Source organism: Rana temporaria, chromosome 3, assembly GCF_905171775.1.
Source record: "Rana temporaria chromosome 3, aRanTem1.1, whole genome shotgun sequence".
Classification (NCBI taxonomy): domain Eukaryota; kingdom Metazoa; phylum Chordata; class Amphibia; order Anura; family Ranidae; genus Rana; species Rana temporaria.
In genome coordinates this window covers 409,144,909-409,161,564 of record NC_053491.1, presented here as the reverse complement: position 1 = coordinate 409,161,564, position 16,656 = coordinate 409,144,909, and positions in this window count along the sequence as shown.

Here is a 16,656-nt window from a genome sequence, read left to right as displayed (position 1 = left end):
CTACACAATTGTTTTATTGTGCAGAAAAAAATAACACAAATTAAATTAGAGATGTTATCTGCTATCAAAATACAAAGGGCCAGATTCAGGTACATTTACGTTGCTCCGCGGCAGCGTAACGTATCTGATTTACGTTACACCGCCGCAAGTTTACAGCGTAAGTGCCTGATTCACAAAGCTCTTACCTGTAAACTTGCGGCGGTGTAACGTAAATCCGCTCGGCGCAAGCCCGCCTAATTCAAATGGGGCGGGCACCATTTAAATTAGGCGCGTTCCCGCGCCGAACGTACTGCGCATGCTCTGTCGGGAAAATTACCCGGCGTGCATTGCGCTAAATGATGTCGCACGGACGTCATTTGTTTAGACGTTAACGTAAATGGCGTCCAGCGCCATTCACGGACGACTTACCCAAACGACGTGATTTTTTAAATTTCGACGCGGGAACGACGGCCATACTTAACATTGCTTAGAACACCTAGGAGGCAGCCCTAACTTTACAACGCGTATCGCTACAGAAACTATGTAAATTTAGATCGACGGGCATCGCGGACGTTCGTGAATCGCCGTAACTAGTCATTTGCATATTCTACGCCGACCGCAATGGCCTCGCCACCTAGCGGCTGGCCTAGAATTGCATCCTAAGATCCGACGGTGTAAGTCAATTACACCTGTCGGATGTTAGGGCTATCTATGCGGAACTGATTCTATGAATCAGCCGAATAGTTAGGACGGGCGGATCACAGAGATACGACGGCGTATCTCTTTAGTGAATCTGGCCCAAAGAACTTAAAGGATCACAAAAGTAATTTTTTTTTTTTTAAATAACAAACATATTATACTTACCTCTACTGTGTGATTTGTTTTGCACACAGTGGCCCCGATCCACGTCTTCTGGGGTCCCTCGGCGGCTGTCTCAGCTCCCCTCCCTCGCAAGAGCTTTCCACCTTCATGCGAGTGAGCTTGCATGGTGGAAAGCTCTTGCGAGCATGCTCCCGTGATACAGCGGCGGCCATAACCGCCGACTGTATCACTCGCCCCCCCACCCGGTGTGCCGCATCATTGAATGTGATTGACAGCAGCGCCAGCCAATGGCTGCGCTGTTTTCAATCCATCCAGTGTAGCCAATCAATGGGCAGGCTGAGAACCGAGGAGGATGACGGGGACAAGCACGGGACTTTCGAGGGGTCAGGTAAGTAAAACGGGGGTTGAGGGGGGGGGCGGTACTGTTGGATGTATGCATTAAGGTGAAAAAACATTTACCTTTACAACCCCTTTAACAAAAAAGTGCATTCTATGCATACAAGATATAGAAAATATAACAAAAAAAAAACATTATTCCAAAAAACACAAAAAAATATGAAATTAGTAAGTGGGGAAAGGGTGATAATCCCCAGACCAGCAGGGTTGTTGGGGTTCTTGTGGCTGGTATTGCCACTAACCGCCATGCTGCTGTGGTGGCTGTGGAGGTGGTGTATGTGGGCCCACAAAATCACACAGGTGGGTAGTGGTATAGATCTCGCCTGTTGCCCCCCTGTTAAGGAGCTGCAGAATGAGATCCTGGCACCTTCTTCTCTGGTCACCGACCCTCTCCCTTAACCTATTGGCCATCACCACGCCAAATCGTTCGCACTCATCTGGGTCTGTCCGGATGGCAGTAGTGCCCTGGCTGAAGAAGGCAGCTGTGGCCTCCTCCAGATTCCTGCTCTTCCTGGCCCTTTTTTAGCAGGAGGGCGAAGGTGAAGGATCTGGGACTCTGTCTGGCTGCTGGGCGCTGGCTCCTCCAGACTGACACTTTCCTGTGTATGAAAATGGGACATAATTAGAATCTTTTTATATGTTTGGTCATCAATCACACACAATTTTCATCTCCTCACTGTTGAAATTTGAATGTGGAGAAATAGAAAAGACTATAATACTGTTCCCAGCATTTTTCATTCCTGTTCATATCATTTTTGGACCCCACTGTCTATTGATATGGAAACCACTTTGTTAAAGGATCACTAAAGTTATTTTTTTTAAATAACAATCATGTTATACTTACCTCCACTGTGCAGCTCGTTTTGCACAGAGTGGCCCCGAACCTGGTCTACTGGGGTCCCTCGGCGGCTGTCTCGGCACCCCCCGCAAGGACTCAACACCTTCATACGAGCGAGCTCGCATGGTGTTGAGTTCTTGCGGGCATAGCCGCAGACTGTATCACTCGGCCCCGCCCCCGGCACGTTGTGTCATTGGATGTGATTGACAGCAATGGCTGCGCTGCTTTTAATCAACCAATGAATGAGCCGGGAAGACCGCCGAGAAGACTGCACGTTCACGGCGCGGGACTTCGAGGGGTCAGGTAAGTAAAGGGGGGGTTTGGGGGGCCTCTAATCCACAGATGTTTTTTCACCTTAATGCATAGAATGCATTAGGTGAAAAAACTTTTACCTTTACAACCCCTTTAAGGCAATACCTTCTAGTTATCATCATTGTATTTTTGGATACAAATATGTTCAACAATGCTATACCTGGGTCAAGCTGAGCTCCTTCACATCTTCATCCTGTGCATCGGGACCTGTGTGGACCTCAGGACCTGTGTGGACCTCAGGAGCTGTGGCCTCAGCAGACGTAGAAGAGAGCGTAGACAGCGATGCCCTGGGTTCTGTATGGTCTGAGAAAAACCGCAGGCTGTTGTAATACCACAGCATGAGGACATATACTGTAGGTCAGTGGTCCCCAACCTTTTTGGCACCAAGGACCGGTTTGTGGAAGAATATTTTTCCAAGGCCCGGTAGGAGGAATCGCGATTTGTTGCGTTAGCGGTTAGTGCGGGAACCCTGCAAATCCATTGTGGGTTCCCGCATCACATGTTTTGCGGCAGTTCACATTGCCCTATGCGAACTGCTGGGAGTGTCATTTAAAAGTTAACAACACCCCCAAATCAGTTCGCATATCGCAGTGCGATCTGCAAACTCGGACAGGAATCGGATCGCATGGGTGTTCACACCCATGCGATCCGTTTCTGCTACGAAAAAAAAGGGTCCTGTGCGAGTTTGATGTGAATTCAGCCATACAATTTTTATGGCTGAAATCGCATCGCACAGAGATCGCATGTGATGTGCACTGCAGTGCGGTGCAAATCACATCCGAACTCTGACATTGGTGCAGTGTGAACCGGCCCTAAATGTCCCAGTGTAAAAAAGATTAAATGTCCCAGTATAAAAAAAACGATTAAATGTCCCAATATAAAAAAAAAATATTAAACGCCCCAGTAAAAAAACGATTAAATGTCCCAGTATAAAAAAAATGATTAAATGTCCCAGTATAAAAACATGATTTAATTGTTTTTTATATACTGGGACATTTAATATTTTTTTTATACTGGGACATTTAATGTCCCATAATAACAAAAAGATCAAATGTCCCAGTATAAAAAAAAATAATAAATGTCCCAGTATAAAACAATATGATGCATGTCCCTCCGCAGTGCCCACTGTACTTACAGTCTCAGGGCGGGAATGTGAGGGGAGCCGTTCGCTTGCGGGAATGCATAGAGGGGGAGGGCGGAGAGCTGACGTAATTCTCTCTCTGCTCTCATCGGGTGGCTGCGACGCTGTGTAGCGTAGCCTTGCAGCCCTGTATGTTAGGGCGGGACAGCGGCGCTGATTGGCCAGGAGGATCACACAATGGGCGGGCTCGGGAATGCAATGCTCTGCACCTCGGCCGCCACAGAAAAACAATTTAAAGTTCCTCGGCGGGCGGCCCGGTACCGTTTGATCCACGGACCGGTACCGGTCCGCGGCCCGGGGGTTGGGGAACACTGCTGTAGGTCATCTGCTGCTGCTCCAGATCTCTCAGAGTCCAGGACCTTCTTCAGCTTACTTTTAAATGTACTACAAAGGTTGGCTATCTTTTGCTTGATGTATTTGGTGTCTGCCCTGAGGTACACAGCACAACTCTACCAGTTTCTAGAAAAACTTCCTTTCTCAGTATTTTATTTGAGTAGTCTCTACTCTTCACCCTCCAGAGACAGGGCAGCTCCCAATACATATCAATGAAATGGGGGAGAAATTCTGGCGAAGTGATTTTATCAATCATGATCATATGATGCCTGCAAGACAGAACACAAGACAAACCATAATGTCTGGCTTAACCCACAAGCTGGTCCAAATATAGGCCTCAAGCAGTATAGGCCACTAACCACCTATGCTCCAATTTCCTTAATTTTCTGCTCCTTTCATGCATTGGCGATCGTTTGTTCTCCACTCCAGGATCGTTCCTACGGCCGTTCCATCGACTGTGCATTCTGGTTTTATACACACTGCGCATGCGTCAAACTCCACTCTCAATGCGTCATGATGCTGGGGTGTGACCATCTCTCTTATGCATGTGCCACACACGGCGGAACATTCGGGAGGAACAACATGGCAGATCCGGCAGGTTGCAGCCAGCCCCGTGGTGGTGGGAGCTCATAGGAGGCACAAAGCAAGTCTAGGGTGACCACGTGTCCCGGATTGCCCGGGACAGTCCAGCATTTTGCAGGTCTGTCCCGGGCACCTTCATTCCAGGACAATACAGTGTCCCGGAATGAAACTGACACAGCTACCCCCTGGGCCAATCTGATGCCCCAAAAAAAGGCCGCCACATCACCGCTTTACTCACTGACAGTACTTTCCCTGGCCGGGAATGCCTGGAGGAGCACAATCCCCACCCCCTGCTTGTGATTGGAGAAATCATAAATTCCGCCTCTTGTGTCCAATCACTGTGCTGTGATTCGTTACAGCACAAGCTGATTTTTGGGAAGGGGGGTTGTCCCTGAATGGTAGTTTGGAAATGTGGTCACCCTAAAAGCAACCCCCATGAGCAAGGGTGAGATGGTGGAGATGGTGAGAAGCACGATTACGACTGCAAGCTGCGCAATTACGAAAGGCCCAACAGCCGAAAGGACAGCATTTTGGAGAAGGTCATCGCTGTTTTGCAGAGAGAATTTTCAGTGATCAAAAGACCAATCCCGAAATTGATGGTCTGTTCTAAAACACCGGGAACAAGACCAGATGGAGTACATAAATCAGATCATGAAAAAAAATTAAGCAATATTTGGATCTAAACAATATGTATATGTGTAAATTAGCTGTCTGTATATGTTCTTTCTCCAAGTAGTTCTAGAGCAGTGGTTCTCAACCTGGGGGCCGGGACCCACTCGGGGGTCGAATGACGATTTGCCAGGGGTCACCAAATCCTGGGCTGTTCCTATAGCCTGCACCTCTCTCACAGCCTTTTCGCAGCCACCCATTCAGTTCACGGCATGGTTGGGGGGCAGAGACTAGAGGTCAGCTAACTGGTGAGGGATTTGAAGTGTGAGGGGCTGGAGGAGACACTATCAGCATAGGTGTCACTGCTGTAAGATACCACAAAGTCAGAGACACAGTGAGTAACTGAGTAACACTACCTGTGATTATAGTTGCCATTAAAAGTCCCCACTACAGTTCTCGGATCAGCAGATGACCTTGATCAAGAGCACCTAAGTTGGCTGATCAGAACTCCCCCAAGCACTGCCACTGATCCCAACTCCCCACCAGCACTGCCACTCACCCTCTTCCGCCCACCCCCCACCAAGGAGTAAGAGAAGGAATAAAAATAGAGAATACATGGCAGGTAGAGGAAAAGAGGGGGAGGAACAAAGAAAAAGGGAGACAAAGAATAAGAGAAAGAACAAGAAAGCCGTCTAGAGAGAGGGATGGGGGAAATAAACAGGAAATTACGATAGAGAGATATAAGGGAAAGAAAAGAGGACAAAGAGAGTGGTACATCCTAAAATGTACCATAAGGGGTTTTAATATTGTACAAGTGGAAGGGACTCAGGGAGCGCTATATGTCCGTGGGTTAGGGGTGCAAATTACTTGTCTTGCCTTGGGTACTGACAACCCACGGTACGAAAAAATATTGTTAGGGGCCCCCACAACTTGGGAAATGTTATCAAGGGGTCACGGCACTGGAAGGGTTGAGAACCACTGCTCTAGAGAATTCTTTATAAGCTTTTATAAAATCTTTGTATGACTTGGGATTCCAAAGATGAAGGTAAATATAAGGCATATATGAACATTCTTATTTGGTCATGTTTTTAGACATGAATTTTTTTGTACTTATTGTTGTTTTTTCTTATAACAGGGAGGCACATACAAAGAATGCTACAGCCAAGCCACTGCAAGGGACGAAGGGAGGCTACCCTCGCTCGGGCCCCAACAGGGGAGGCAACAAAGCCATCTTCCCCCCAAAAACATAAGTGCCAACTTCAAACACACTCATTTAGCCACCGACAGGGGTGTTTCTAAGTGGGTGCAAGGTTGGTCAAGGTTGGTAAACTAATGTAGCAAAATGCATGCTAGAAACAGATGGGACTTGGGGTGGCTTAATGAATGGTGTATTGTTTCTTTTTAGAGGAAAGTGAGTGTGGTCATCTCACCCAGGATGTTTCTTTGGAGCCATGGGATCTGTCTCCTGGACCCAGCACAGACATTGGCATTGCAAACGTCAAATCTCCTGACATGAGTCACTGTGAGGGCCAAAGTGAACCAGAAGAGGAAGAAAGTATTCGGGAGCCTCTTGTTTGCGCAAGTAAGTATTCTTGGAATCTTGCTTCAAATGTGTATACATGTCAAGTGTTTAGATGTCCAAACCAAACACCCACTCCACACATTAGCAAAGTATGTAGTGTCTTAACATTAGCATGGAGAAGGAAGAGGAGGAAGGAGCTAGCAGTGTTGCTAGGTACCCGAGTTCGGGAGACCCAGGCACCAGGGCTAAGATTATAAAGTAGTTGCAGTGTGAACATTCCTAGTAGCATAGGTGTCTGAAGGGCAAGCAGGTTGCAAGCAACAATAGATTGGGTAGGTAAGTATTTCCTTAATTTGACTAGTAACTTGGCCATAACTGATTATGTAGGGGCTCAGCCACTTTACCATCGTTCCCTTAATACTTTTCACTCTTCTTACTAGGTCATGATCTTTCACGATGTACTATTGGCAGAATGAGTGCCGATATGTTGCAGTGTTTGAAGGAACTGGAGCAAATCAAGGAGGCTGCCACTGCTTTACAGCGAAGAATCTGAGATTTTGTGGGCATGCTTTCCAAATTCTAATTTCCTCTTGCCTGGCCCGAAGTTTATTCTTCCACTTGTTGGCTCCTATTTGCCCTTACTAATTACCATGTTTTTATGACAGGGAAAAGCATCCAGCAAGATGCCAGATCTGCATGTGAAGGAATGCTGTCCCCTATGGCAACAGTTTCTAACACAGGGGTGTAACAGTTCCTTCACTTCCACTACAATCACTTCTTGTAGTTCTTCAACCCACTGAGCTCCCAGTCTGTCTCTCACTGGACTAGATGATTTACTGCCACTGAATCCCTTGAGTTCTTCCAATCTTCACTGTAGTATCTTCCTCAAGCGTTACCCCGGCTACTCTGCTGGGCCCCAAGCTTGGCACACCAGATGCTTATCAAGCTTCACCCCACTGGCCTGCTCGGTACCTGGCTTGACACGCAAGGCTGTACTGCAAGCGTCACCTCTGCTGGCTGGGTCCCTGACTTGACACCTACTGAAGTTTCCCGATTCATCACCATCCCCGGTTGGTGAGAATTCTGCTCCGGTACTTGCTTCAGCTACTCACCATAGTCCCTGGTAATAAGGTGGATGGTACCTTAGTGGCAACAGCTTCCCCTCTACCTCCGACCACTACAGGTTCTCCGTCACTTCTGGTTGGACTGCAAGCCGCAATCCCAACCTTGCGCTACTCTCTTGCTTCTGGATAGGCCCTCAGACAGCCTAGCAGCCAGATGTGCAGCCCGGGATGTAGCAGCCCGGGCAGTACAACACATGTCCACCCAGACAGCCGTCCAGATGGCACAGAACACAGATCACCTGACCATCCAAATATATAGGCTCTCCCAGCAGGCCTAGAGATTTAAGATAACCCCTGCCCATTGGCTGAGATAGTCCATATACTCATAATCTGACCTTGAATTGCCCTTGTCTTATCTAATGCCACCAAATCCTTGGCCACCGCTATGTGAATGTCTCCTGGAACACACACAAGGTCTCAGAAGACACCGCTCCCCATTTCCCAGGAGGCAGCGTGAGGAGGAGAAGAAAGAAGACCACCGCGGACGGGCAAGTGGCAGATTAGGACGATCTGCCTAGTAACAGCCACTTCTGGTAAGAATAAAAAAAAATAAAAAATTTTGTAGCCTTTTTGGCAATTGTTTTTTATTTTTAGGGTGGACCTCTGCTTTAATGCTCAAGCAGGAAATCAATCCACTAACGCTTGCTGTTCATGGAGCCCCTAGCAACCTCTGGAGGGGTTACACAGTTGAGAAAGGCTGCTCAAGACTAATCAGTTTTAAATGGAACACAGATGTCTGTACATATACATGTCTAATATAAGCTAACTGCTCACCTTTATAAATATGAAGTGACACTAAACTGCTTTATTTTACTGCTGCGATCCAACTTCCTGTTAGAGGGTGGCTACATTCGTTTCTCCATGGTCCCAATGTATGTAGTAATGTAGCGATCCTGCTTGCTCACCAAATTAACTAGGGACTAATGGACTATGGATATGTAGGGGTAGATTCTGATAGAATGGTCTATCTGTCCGCCCGGCGTAACGTATCTCAGATACGTTATGCCGCCGTAATTTAGGGCGCAAGTTCTGTATTCAGAAACAACTTGCGCCCTTAGTTACGGCGGCGTAACGTATCTGTGTCGGCGTAAGCCCGCCTAATTCAAATGTGGATGATGTGGGCGTGTTTTATGTATATTAACTGTGACCCCGCATATTTGAAGTTTTTTTACGAACGGCGCATGCTCGAAATTCCGCCGCAAATCGTCATTGCTTTCGACGTGAACGTAAATAATGTCCAGCCCTATTCGCGAACGACTTACGCAAACGACGTAAAATTTTCAAAACTCAACACGGGAACGACGGCCATACTTAACATAGGATACGCCTCATATAGCAGGGGTAACTATACGCCGAAAAAAGCCTAATGTAAACGACGTAAAAAAATGCGCCGGCCGGACGTACGTTTCTGAATCGGCGTATCTAGCTCATTTGCATATTCCTCGCGTAAATCTATGGAAGCGCCACCTAGCGGCCAGCGTAAATATGCAGCCTAAGATACGATGGTGTAAAACACTTACGCCGGTCCGATCTTAGGGAAATCTATGCGTAACTGATTCTATGAATCAGGCGCAAAGATACGACCGGCAGGACTCAGAGATACGACGGCGTATCTGGAGATACGCCGTTGTATGTTCTCTCTGAATCTACCCCTAGTGTGCAAGATAGGTCGTTGTTACAATATAGCCATGCACTTTTTGTAAGTGCATTTCCTAAGTGTGGTGAATGGAACACTTTGGCATATACTGAAGATTCTTATGGTGTGGAAATTTTAGGAGGATAAACCATTGGGCTACACACACTTCCTGTAGAAGGAGACTTTACATGAATTTCTGATTGTGACCTGGTCATGTTTGAAGGTCTTTTGTATCACAATTTTTTAGTATCTTTTTTTTTTAGAAGTAATTTTATTGTTTACATAGCGTGCAAGGGTTGACACAACACTATCTACTTTGCCTTCTTAAAGCGGTAGTAAACTCTGTACTACTACTTGTATCTACAGATAATCTTTTTAATAAGGCTTACCTGTAGGTACTGTAAATTTCTCCTAAACTTGCACAGTTTAGGAGATATTCAAAGTGCATGCAGTCGATGACACCAAGGTCCGGCTTACAGTGCTTGGACCTCCAATCACATAAACTGAACTCACAAACCCCCAAGACGGACAAGGGGAACATGTCAGCTCTCTCAGTGGTGACTTTTCAGCGCTGGAGGGCTTAGTTCCAAGGTGAGTTTTTCATAATGTGCTAGTATGCGTTGCATACTGCCACATTATGCCATTGCCTTGCAGGTTTTTTAGTTTTTTTTTTTAACATCAGCGGTTTACAACAGCTTTAACAAGAAGATGATTCAATTTAATTAGAAATCAACAAAATACATTTCCATAAATCAACAGCAGCATAGCTGTCATTAGGAATGATTTGCAAGGTTCTAACTACTGGAAATAAGTGACGAACAGACCTCTTAAACTGCTTGCGTTTTTGCAGCATTTCTACCTTGCTAGAAGCGCAAGAAAAATATATCTCTTTAAATTCTATGGGACTCTTAACACCACTGTACAGCAGGTGCGGTGCATTTTGAAAAGTCCTGTATGCTGCATCTTTGGTGCGATTTTCAAAACTGCACCAAAAATGCAACTCTATTGCAATGAATACAAAACGCATCAAAATTGCACCGCGGTTGAGTACTGGAAACGCAGCAGAGTAGTATTTGCCATCACACCTGGGAATACACTACGATTAGAAACATGAACCCGAGTGGGGACTCCAGAATTTAGCTGCTGAAGGCAGCCCCAGCAATAGGAGACTGCCGATTTCCACAATTAATCCTAGCCACTCACATGTAAACACTCATGCAGCGATCACAAGCCTGTAATTGGCCCTGTAAACAGATTACCTGGATCCAGGGCCGATCACGTGCATTTGATTGCTGCATGAGCGATTACATCTAACCAGAGTGCAGGTACTTTCGCAGGTGTGAATGCACCTTTAATCTTTGGATTTGTGTTGGATGTAAATACCTTGGGGCAGATCCACAAATATCTGCCCCGGCGCAGCGTATCTGAGATACGCTACGCCACCATAACTTATTTCTGTTTGGTTTGAATCCAGAAAGAATTTGCGCCGTAAGTTACGGCGGCGTAGTCTATCTCTCGCGGCGTAATGGCGAGTAATTCAAATTGGTGAGTAGGGGGCGTGTTTCATTTAAATGAAGCGCGTCCCCGCGCCGAACGAACTGCGCATGCGCCGTCCCTAAATTTCCCGCCGTGCATTGCGCTAAATGACATCGCAAGGACGTCATTGTTTTGACGTGGACGTACATTACGTCCAGCCCGATTCACGGACGACTTACGCAAACAAAATAAAATACAATTTTTAAAATTATACGCGGGAACGACGGCCATACTTAACATTGCGTACGCCACCAAATAGCAGCTTTAACTATACGCCGAAAAAAGCCGACTAGAGACGACGTAAAAAAATGCGACGGCCGCTCGTACGTTCGTGGATCGTCGGAAATAGCCAATTTGCATACTCGACGTGGAAAACGACGGGAACGCCACCCAGCGGACACCGAAGAATTGCACCTAAGATTCGAAGGCATACGAAGACGTACGCCTGTCGGATCTAACCCAGATGCCGTCGTATCTTGTTTTGAGGATTCAAAACAAAGATACGACGCTGGAAATTTGAAAATACCCCGGCGTATCAGTAGATACGTCGGCGTACTTTCTTTGTGGATCTGCCCCATTCTGTTTTTAGAATGCAATACTGTACGTCAGGGTCTGAGATAGAAATTTACATTTACCCAAGAAAACAACTATAAATTATACTCTAGATGGTATAGGACTCCTAATATTATTCATAAATATAACCCAAATATTTCACCTTTATGTTGGCGTTGTAACTCAGCCCAGGGTACGCTCTTACACATATGGTGGGAATGTGACCTGATAAAGCCCTTCTGGAAAAAGATACATGATTTAATTTCACGTATTACAACCTTTACCCCTGATTTCACTGCTGCTCAATATCTACTGCATCACTCCTCCCTACCTCATGACATGTACAAGAAATCGTTAATATTACACTTTATGAACGCTGCTAAACTTTGTATACCTATTAGATGGACACAATCTTCACCTCCTAATATCTCAGACTGGTTGACTAAAATAGGACGCAAGGACGCCCTCTGAAGACGTGGACCTATCACGAAACGCGTCAGGGCGTGACTACATGACGATTCGGCTTGTGAGGTGGCGTTGCTTCTACCCGGGACTTACGAAAGGAAATTTGAGCCTAAACATTGGAGCCATATTTCTGAGTGAGCAGAGGCAGCAGCTTCCATGACAAGCTTATTTTATCTTTTATTGTGTAAGCATGAGCGGGTAGCAGGGGCTTTTTTGTTTAAATAAAAAGGATTTTACACCATGCAAAGTTTCTTTTGCCTCCCTGCATGTCTGCCAAGCTACACAGATTAGAGCATACGGATCATTATCATCACACACCAGAGGAGGAGAACCGATGCATGATTGCTACAAGTGGATGTATCCAATGCTTTAAAGTACTACATTTTGGTGAGTACAAAATCTTAAGGGGGATATCACAGAGAGTCTCTATCAGCATTCAAGCAGATTAGTGCCTACACTTTGGGATCACTTCTAACAAGAGTTTTTAAATCTGAGGAATTGCAATGGAACTATAAGGAGTGGGAACCCTTGTTATATATTTACTAGGGGTATCCACCGTGGTGTATATATAGTCCTAAAGACAATTACCCAATTAACATTTGCAGTATATGGGTGTTAGACTCATAAGCCAATTATAGGCTCATTCCAGCGCTGTTAATGTCTTGTTAATACCATTTAATAATACATTGTTTTTTAGGACGCAAGGACGCATAGCCGAAATGGAGGAGCTAATTTATCAATCCAGGGACTCTCCTAGAACCATTTATGACAAATGGGCTTGTTGGTTACATTTTTAAAGCGGGGGTTCACCCTATCAACGAAAAAAAAAAATATTTTTTTTCTTTTACCATCGAGACAGGCATTGTAGCGCGAGCTACAGTATGCCTGTCCCGAATTTTTTACCCCCGTACTCACCTTGTACGCGTAGATCGAAGATACCGGGGAATGGGCGTGCCTATGGAGACGGAGGATGATTGACGGCCATCACGCTTCTCCGGAAATAGCCGAAATAGGCTTGGCTCTTCACGACGCCTGCGCATAGCCTGTGCGCAGGCGCCGTGAAGAGCCGAGACCTACTCCGGCTGTCTTCGGGGAGAGTGACGTGCCAGGGCCGGCCGTCAATCATCCTCCCTCTCCATAGGCACGCCCATTCCCCGCGGGAGCCGAAATCTACGATGTCCGATTACAAGGTGATTCCGGGGTTAAAAAAATCGGGACAGGCATACTGTAGCTCGCGCTACAATGCCTGTCTCGATGGTAAAATCAAGCCAGTGAGGGTGAACTACCGCTTTAAGATTCTACTGAATTTCATCTATTAATGAATACTTCATTGTGAGATCATTATAGTAAACCTTCTCCCAATATTCCTTCTCCTATAATCTTATTGTGGTTATTATCCAAATGCCCTACATTCATAAATATATATTTTTCTCCTTTTCTCTTTTCCTTTTTCCATCCCTTTTCCTTTCTCTATTTCTTTACTTTTGTCCTCCCTCGATTTAGTGTATATCTACTTGATGTTTGGAACTTCCTTTTGAGGAATATTTTTTGTAGATTACGGGCCATATTCTCAAACAAGTTACGCCGGTGTATCTACTGATACACCGGCGTAAATCGAATTTCCCGCCGGCGTATCATTGTTTTGTATTCACAAAACAAGATACGCCAGATTTAGGCTAGGATCCGACTAGTGTAAGTCACTTACACTGTCGGATCCTAAATGTAATTCGCCGCCGGCCGCTAGATGGCGTTTACGTTCAGGTCTCATTTGTTTATGCAAATGAGCCTGATACGCCGATTCCAGAACGAAATCGCGTTGCGTAACCGTCGCTTACGTCGTTTGCGTAAGCGTAAGGTTACCCCTGCTATATGAGAGGTAACCTTACGCCAGTCCCACGTATGCCATGTTAAGTATGGCGTCGGGTCCGCGTTGTCTTTTCCCATCGGGTACGTCGTTTTACTAAGTCGTTCTTGAATACGACTTTACGTCAACGACGCACACGTCGGCGTCATTGACGTTTTTCCGTCGAGAACTGGAGCATGCGCACTGGTCTATTTTAAGCCCGGCGCATGCGCAGTTCGAACGGCACGGGGGCGCGCTTAATTTAAATACAAGCCGCCCCCTTGGAATTACGCGGGGATACGCCGGGCCAATTACACTACGCCGCCCCAAACTACGGAGCAAGTGTTTGGGGAATACAGCACTTGCTCCTGTAAGTTGGGGCGGCGTAGTGTAAATGGCTTACGCGACGCTGCCGCAGAAACTACAAGAATCTGGCCCAATTATGTTTAATAATATGTATGTATGGGGGGCGTGGCCTGGACGGGCATGTGAACAGTCGCAGTTCACGGAGCTCCCGCTAACGATCCTACAGTGATCCTGTTCCCGGACAATACCGACGTAGGCGACCGGTCCACCTGAGTCAGTACGCTCCGCAGACCTTAGCGGTGGGCGACTAAACGATCGGCGAGGGTCCGAATGACCCGTAAACCAGAGAAGGGAGCTGCGGCCTCTTCGGCTATGGACGTCCAAGATGGCGCTGGGGTCTCTCAGCAGCAGAAAGCAGCGCGCGGATCGGACAAGAACCTGGAGGCTGGCGGTAAGACGACTAAGGCGGCTAAACAACAGGGGAAAGATCCCCCCAAGGACATGTTGTACTATACTCAAAGGCTACAGGGCCCTACTAGCTCCCCGGCTCCTACACAGCTGACATGGGCACAAAGGGTGCAGGGCCAAAATGGTGATCCAACCATGGATGACACGCTGCCGCTCGAGAGCTCCTCGGACACTATGCAGGACTTATTTGGGGAGCTGCAGGAGGATGCCCCACAGCCCACACTCAGTGAAATCCTCCGGGCGGTGCAGAAGTGCACGACCTCGGTCACTGCCTCGGTGGATGGCCTGAAGATGCAGTTTGGGGAGCTCACTGAGACAGTGTCCCTCATGCGCCATGACCTCCAGAAGATCCGGGAGAGGACCACGGCCGTGGAGGGCCGCATCAGCGGGATAGAAGACGCGATTCCACCTCTTACCAGGGATGCCAGGTCCGCACTGCAGCAGTCCGCACAGGCCAACGCGAAAACGGATGATATTGAGAACCGCCTGAGACGGAATAATGTTCGCGTGGTGGGCCTCCCGGAGAAGGTGGAAGGTAGGGACCCCACCACATTTATTGAGACCTGGCTCCAAGATATGTTTGACAGGGACGCATTTTCCACACTATTTGCGGTGGAGCGGGCGCACCGCACGCCACCCAGACCCCTTCCCCCTGGCAGCCCCCCCAGATCTATGCTTGCCAGACTCCTGAATTATCGGGACAGGGAAACCATCCTGAGGCTGGCCAGGGAAAGGGGAACGATACACTACAATGGAGCCAGAGTGTCGTTCTATCCGGACTTTTCGGCGGAGGTGCAGCGTAAGAGAGCCAAGTTTATGGAAGTCAAAAAGCTCCTACAGAGGATCCAAGTCAACTATGCCATGCTGTTTCCAGCTAAGCTGCGAGTTACGGTGAGGGGCCAAGCTACATTTTTTGAATCGGCGGCGGAGGCCGCACAGTGGCTGGATCATAATGAACAGGACCTGAGGAGGCGCCGAGAGGAAGACCGAGGTGATTGAGGTACTGACTGTGCTCCTATTAGGATATCATGTTCGCCGCAGGCCAGTTGCAACGTTACCTGCAAACCGGAACCATTTACGTTTCTGCTCTGTTAGCGTTCCCCAGAGCTTCAGAAGCTGAAGTACACCCCCTCTGGACTCTATGCTACAGAGGGGGGCCTGCACATATGTGCTACTTGATGCCAAGGATGACCCCCGGCTGGGGGAGTCCACTCTTGTTTATTGGTGCCCCGTTGGCACACGAGGACTGCTGAGCCCACGCAGCGGGAGATCGTGGAGGAGACCGACCTCTGCCCCGGACGGGGCCGGGGGGTGGACACGTATGTTTAGTTATTTTTTATTAACTGTTTTTGATGCACTGCTCACAGGACTACACCATTTGATGCACGGCTACTTGCTGGAACTGAATCGGCCCCGGCTGGGGCCCAGCCCACTGGTAATGACCCTGGGGCCTCGAGCCTCGGACGGTAATTATTGTTTGATTCAACCATGGCCCCCACCCCGATAGTGACTTGGAATGTGAGAGGTGTCCATGACCCACTGAAGCGAACTATGATACGGTCTGGTTTGAAGAAATTTCTCCCTGCCATTGTAGGTTTGCAAGAAACCCACCTTACTAAAGACACGGTGGGATGTCTTGGATTTTCCTGGGTGGGCAAGGCCTATCATTCCACTCACACCTCATATTCAAGGGGGGTGAGTGTACTGGTACATAGCTCCTTGGCCTACCAGGAAATTGGTGCAGCGGTTGACACGCTTGGTAGATATGTCTTTTTATATTGCAAATTATATACGGTGTCTATGGTTTTAGCTTTTGTATATATTCCCCCCCCCGTTCTCGAGGGAGGTGCTGCAGCTACTTTTGACCTATTTGGGGGATAAGCCGGATGTTCCTATAATGATTATGGGGGACTTTAACGCTTGCCTAGATCCGAGAGAGGATAGACATCCACCAGCTAGGATACCCCAAGGGAGTAGGGGGACGGCTCTGAGCAGGTTGCTGAAGGATGTGGGGTGGCTTGATGTCTGGAGGGCTAGATTCCCTACGACCAAACAGTTTTCGTGCTTCTCTAAGACGCACGGCTCATTGTCCCGTATAGATCTGTGTATTGGGTCCCCCCAGGTTCTTCATATGGTTCCCAGAATAGAATACTTTCCGAGGGGGGTCTCTGATCATTCTCCGCTGGTGGCGC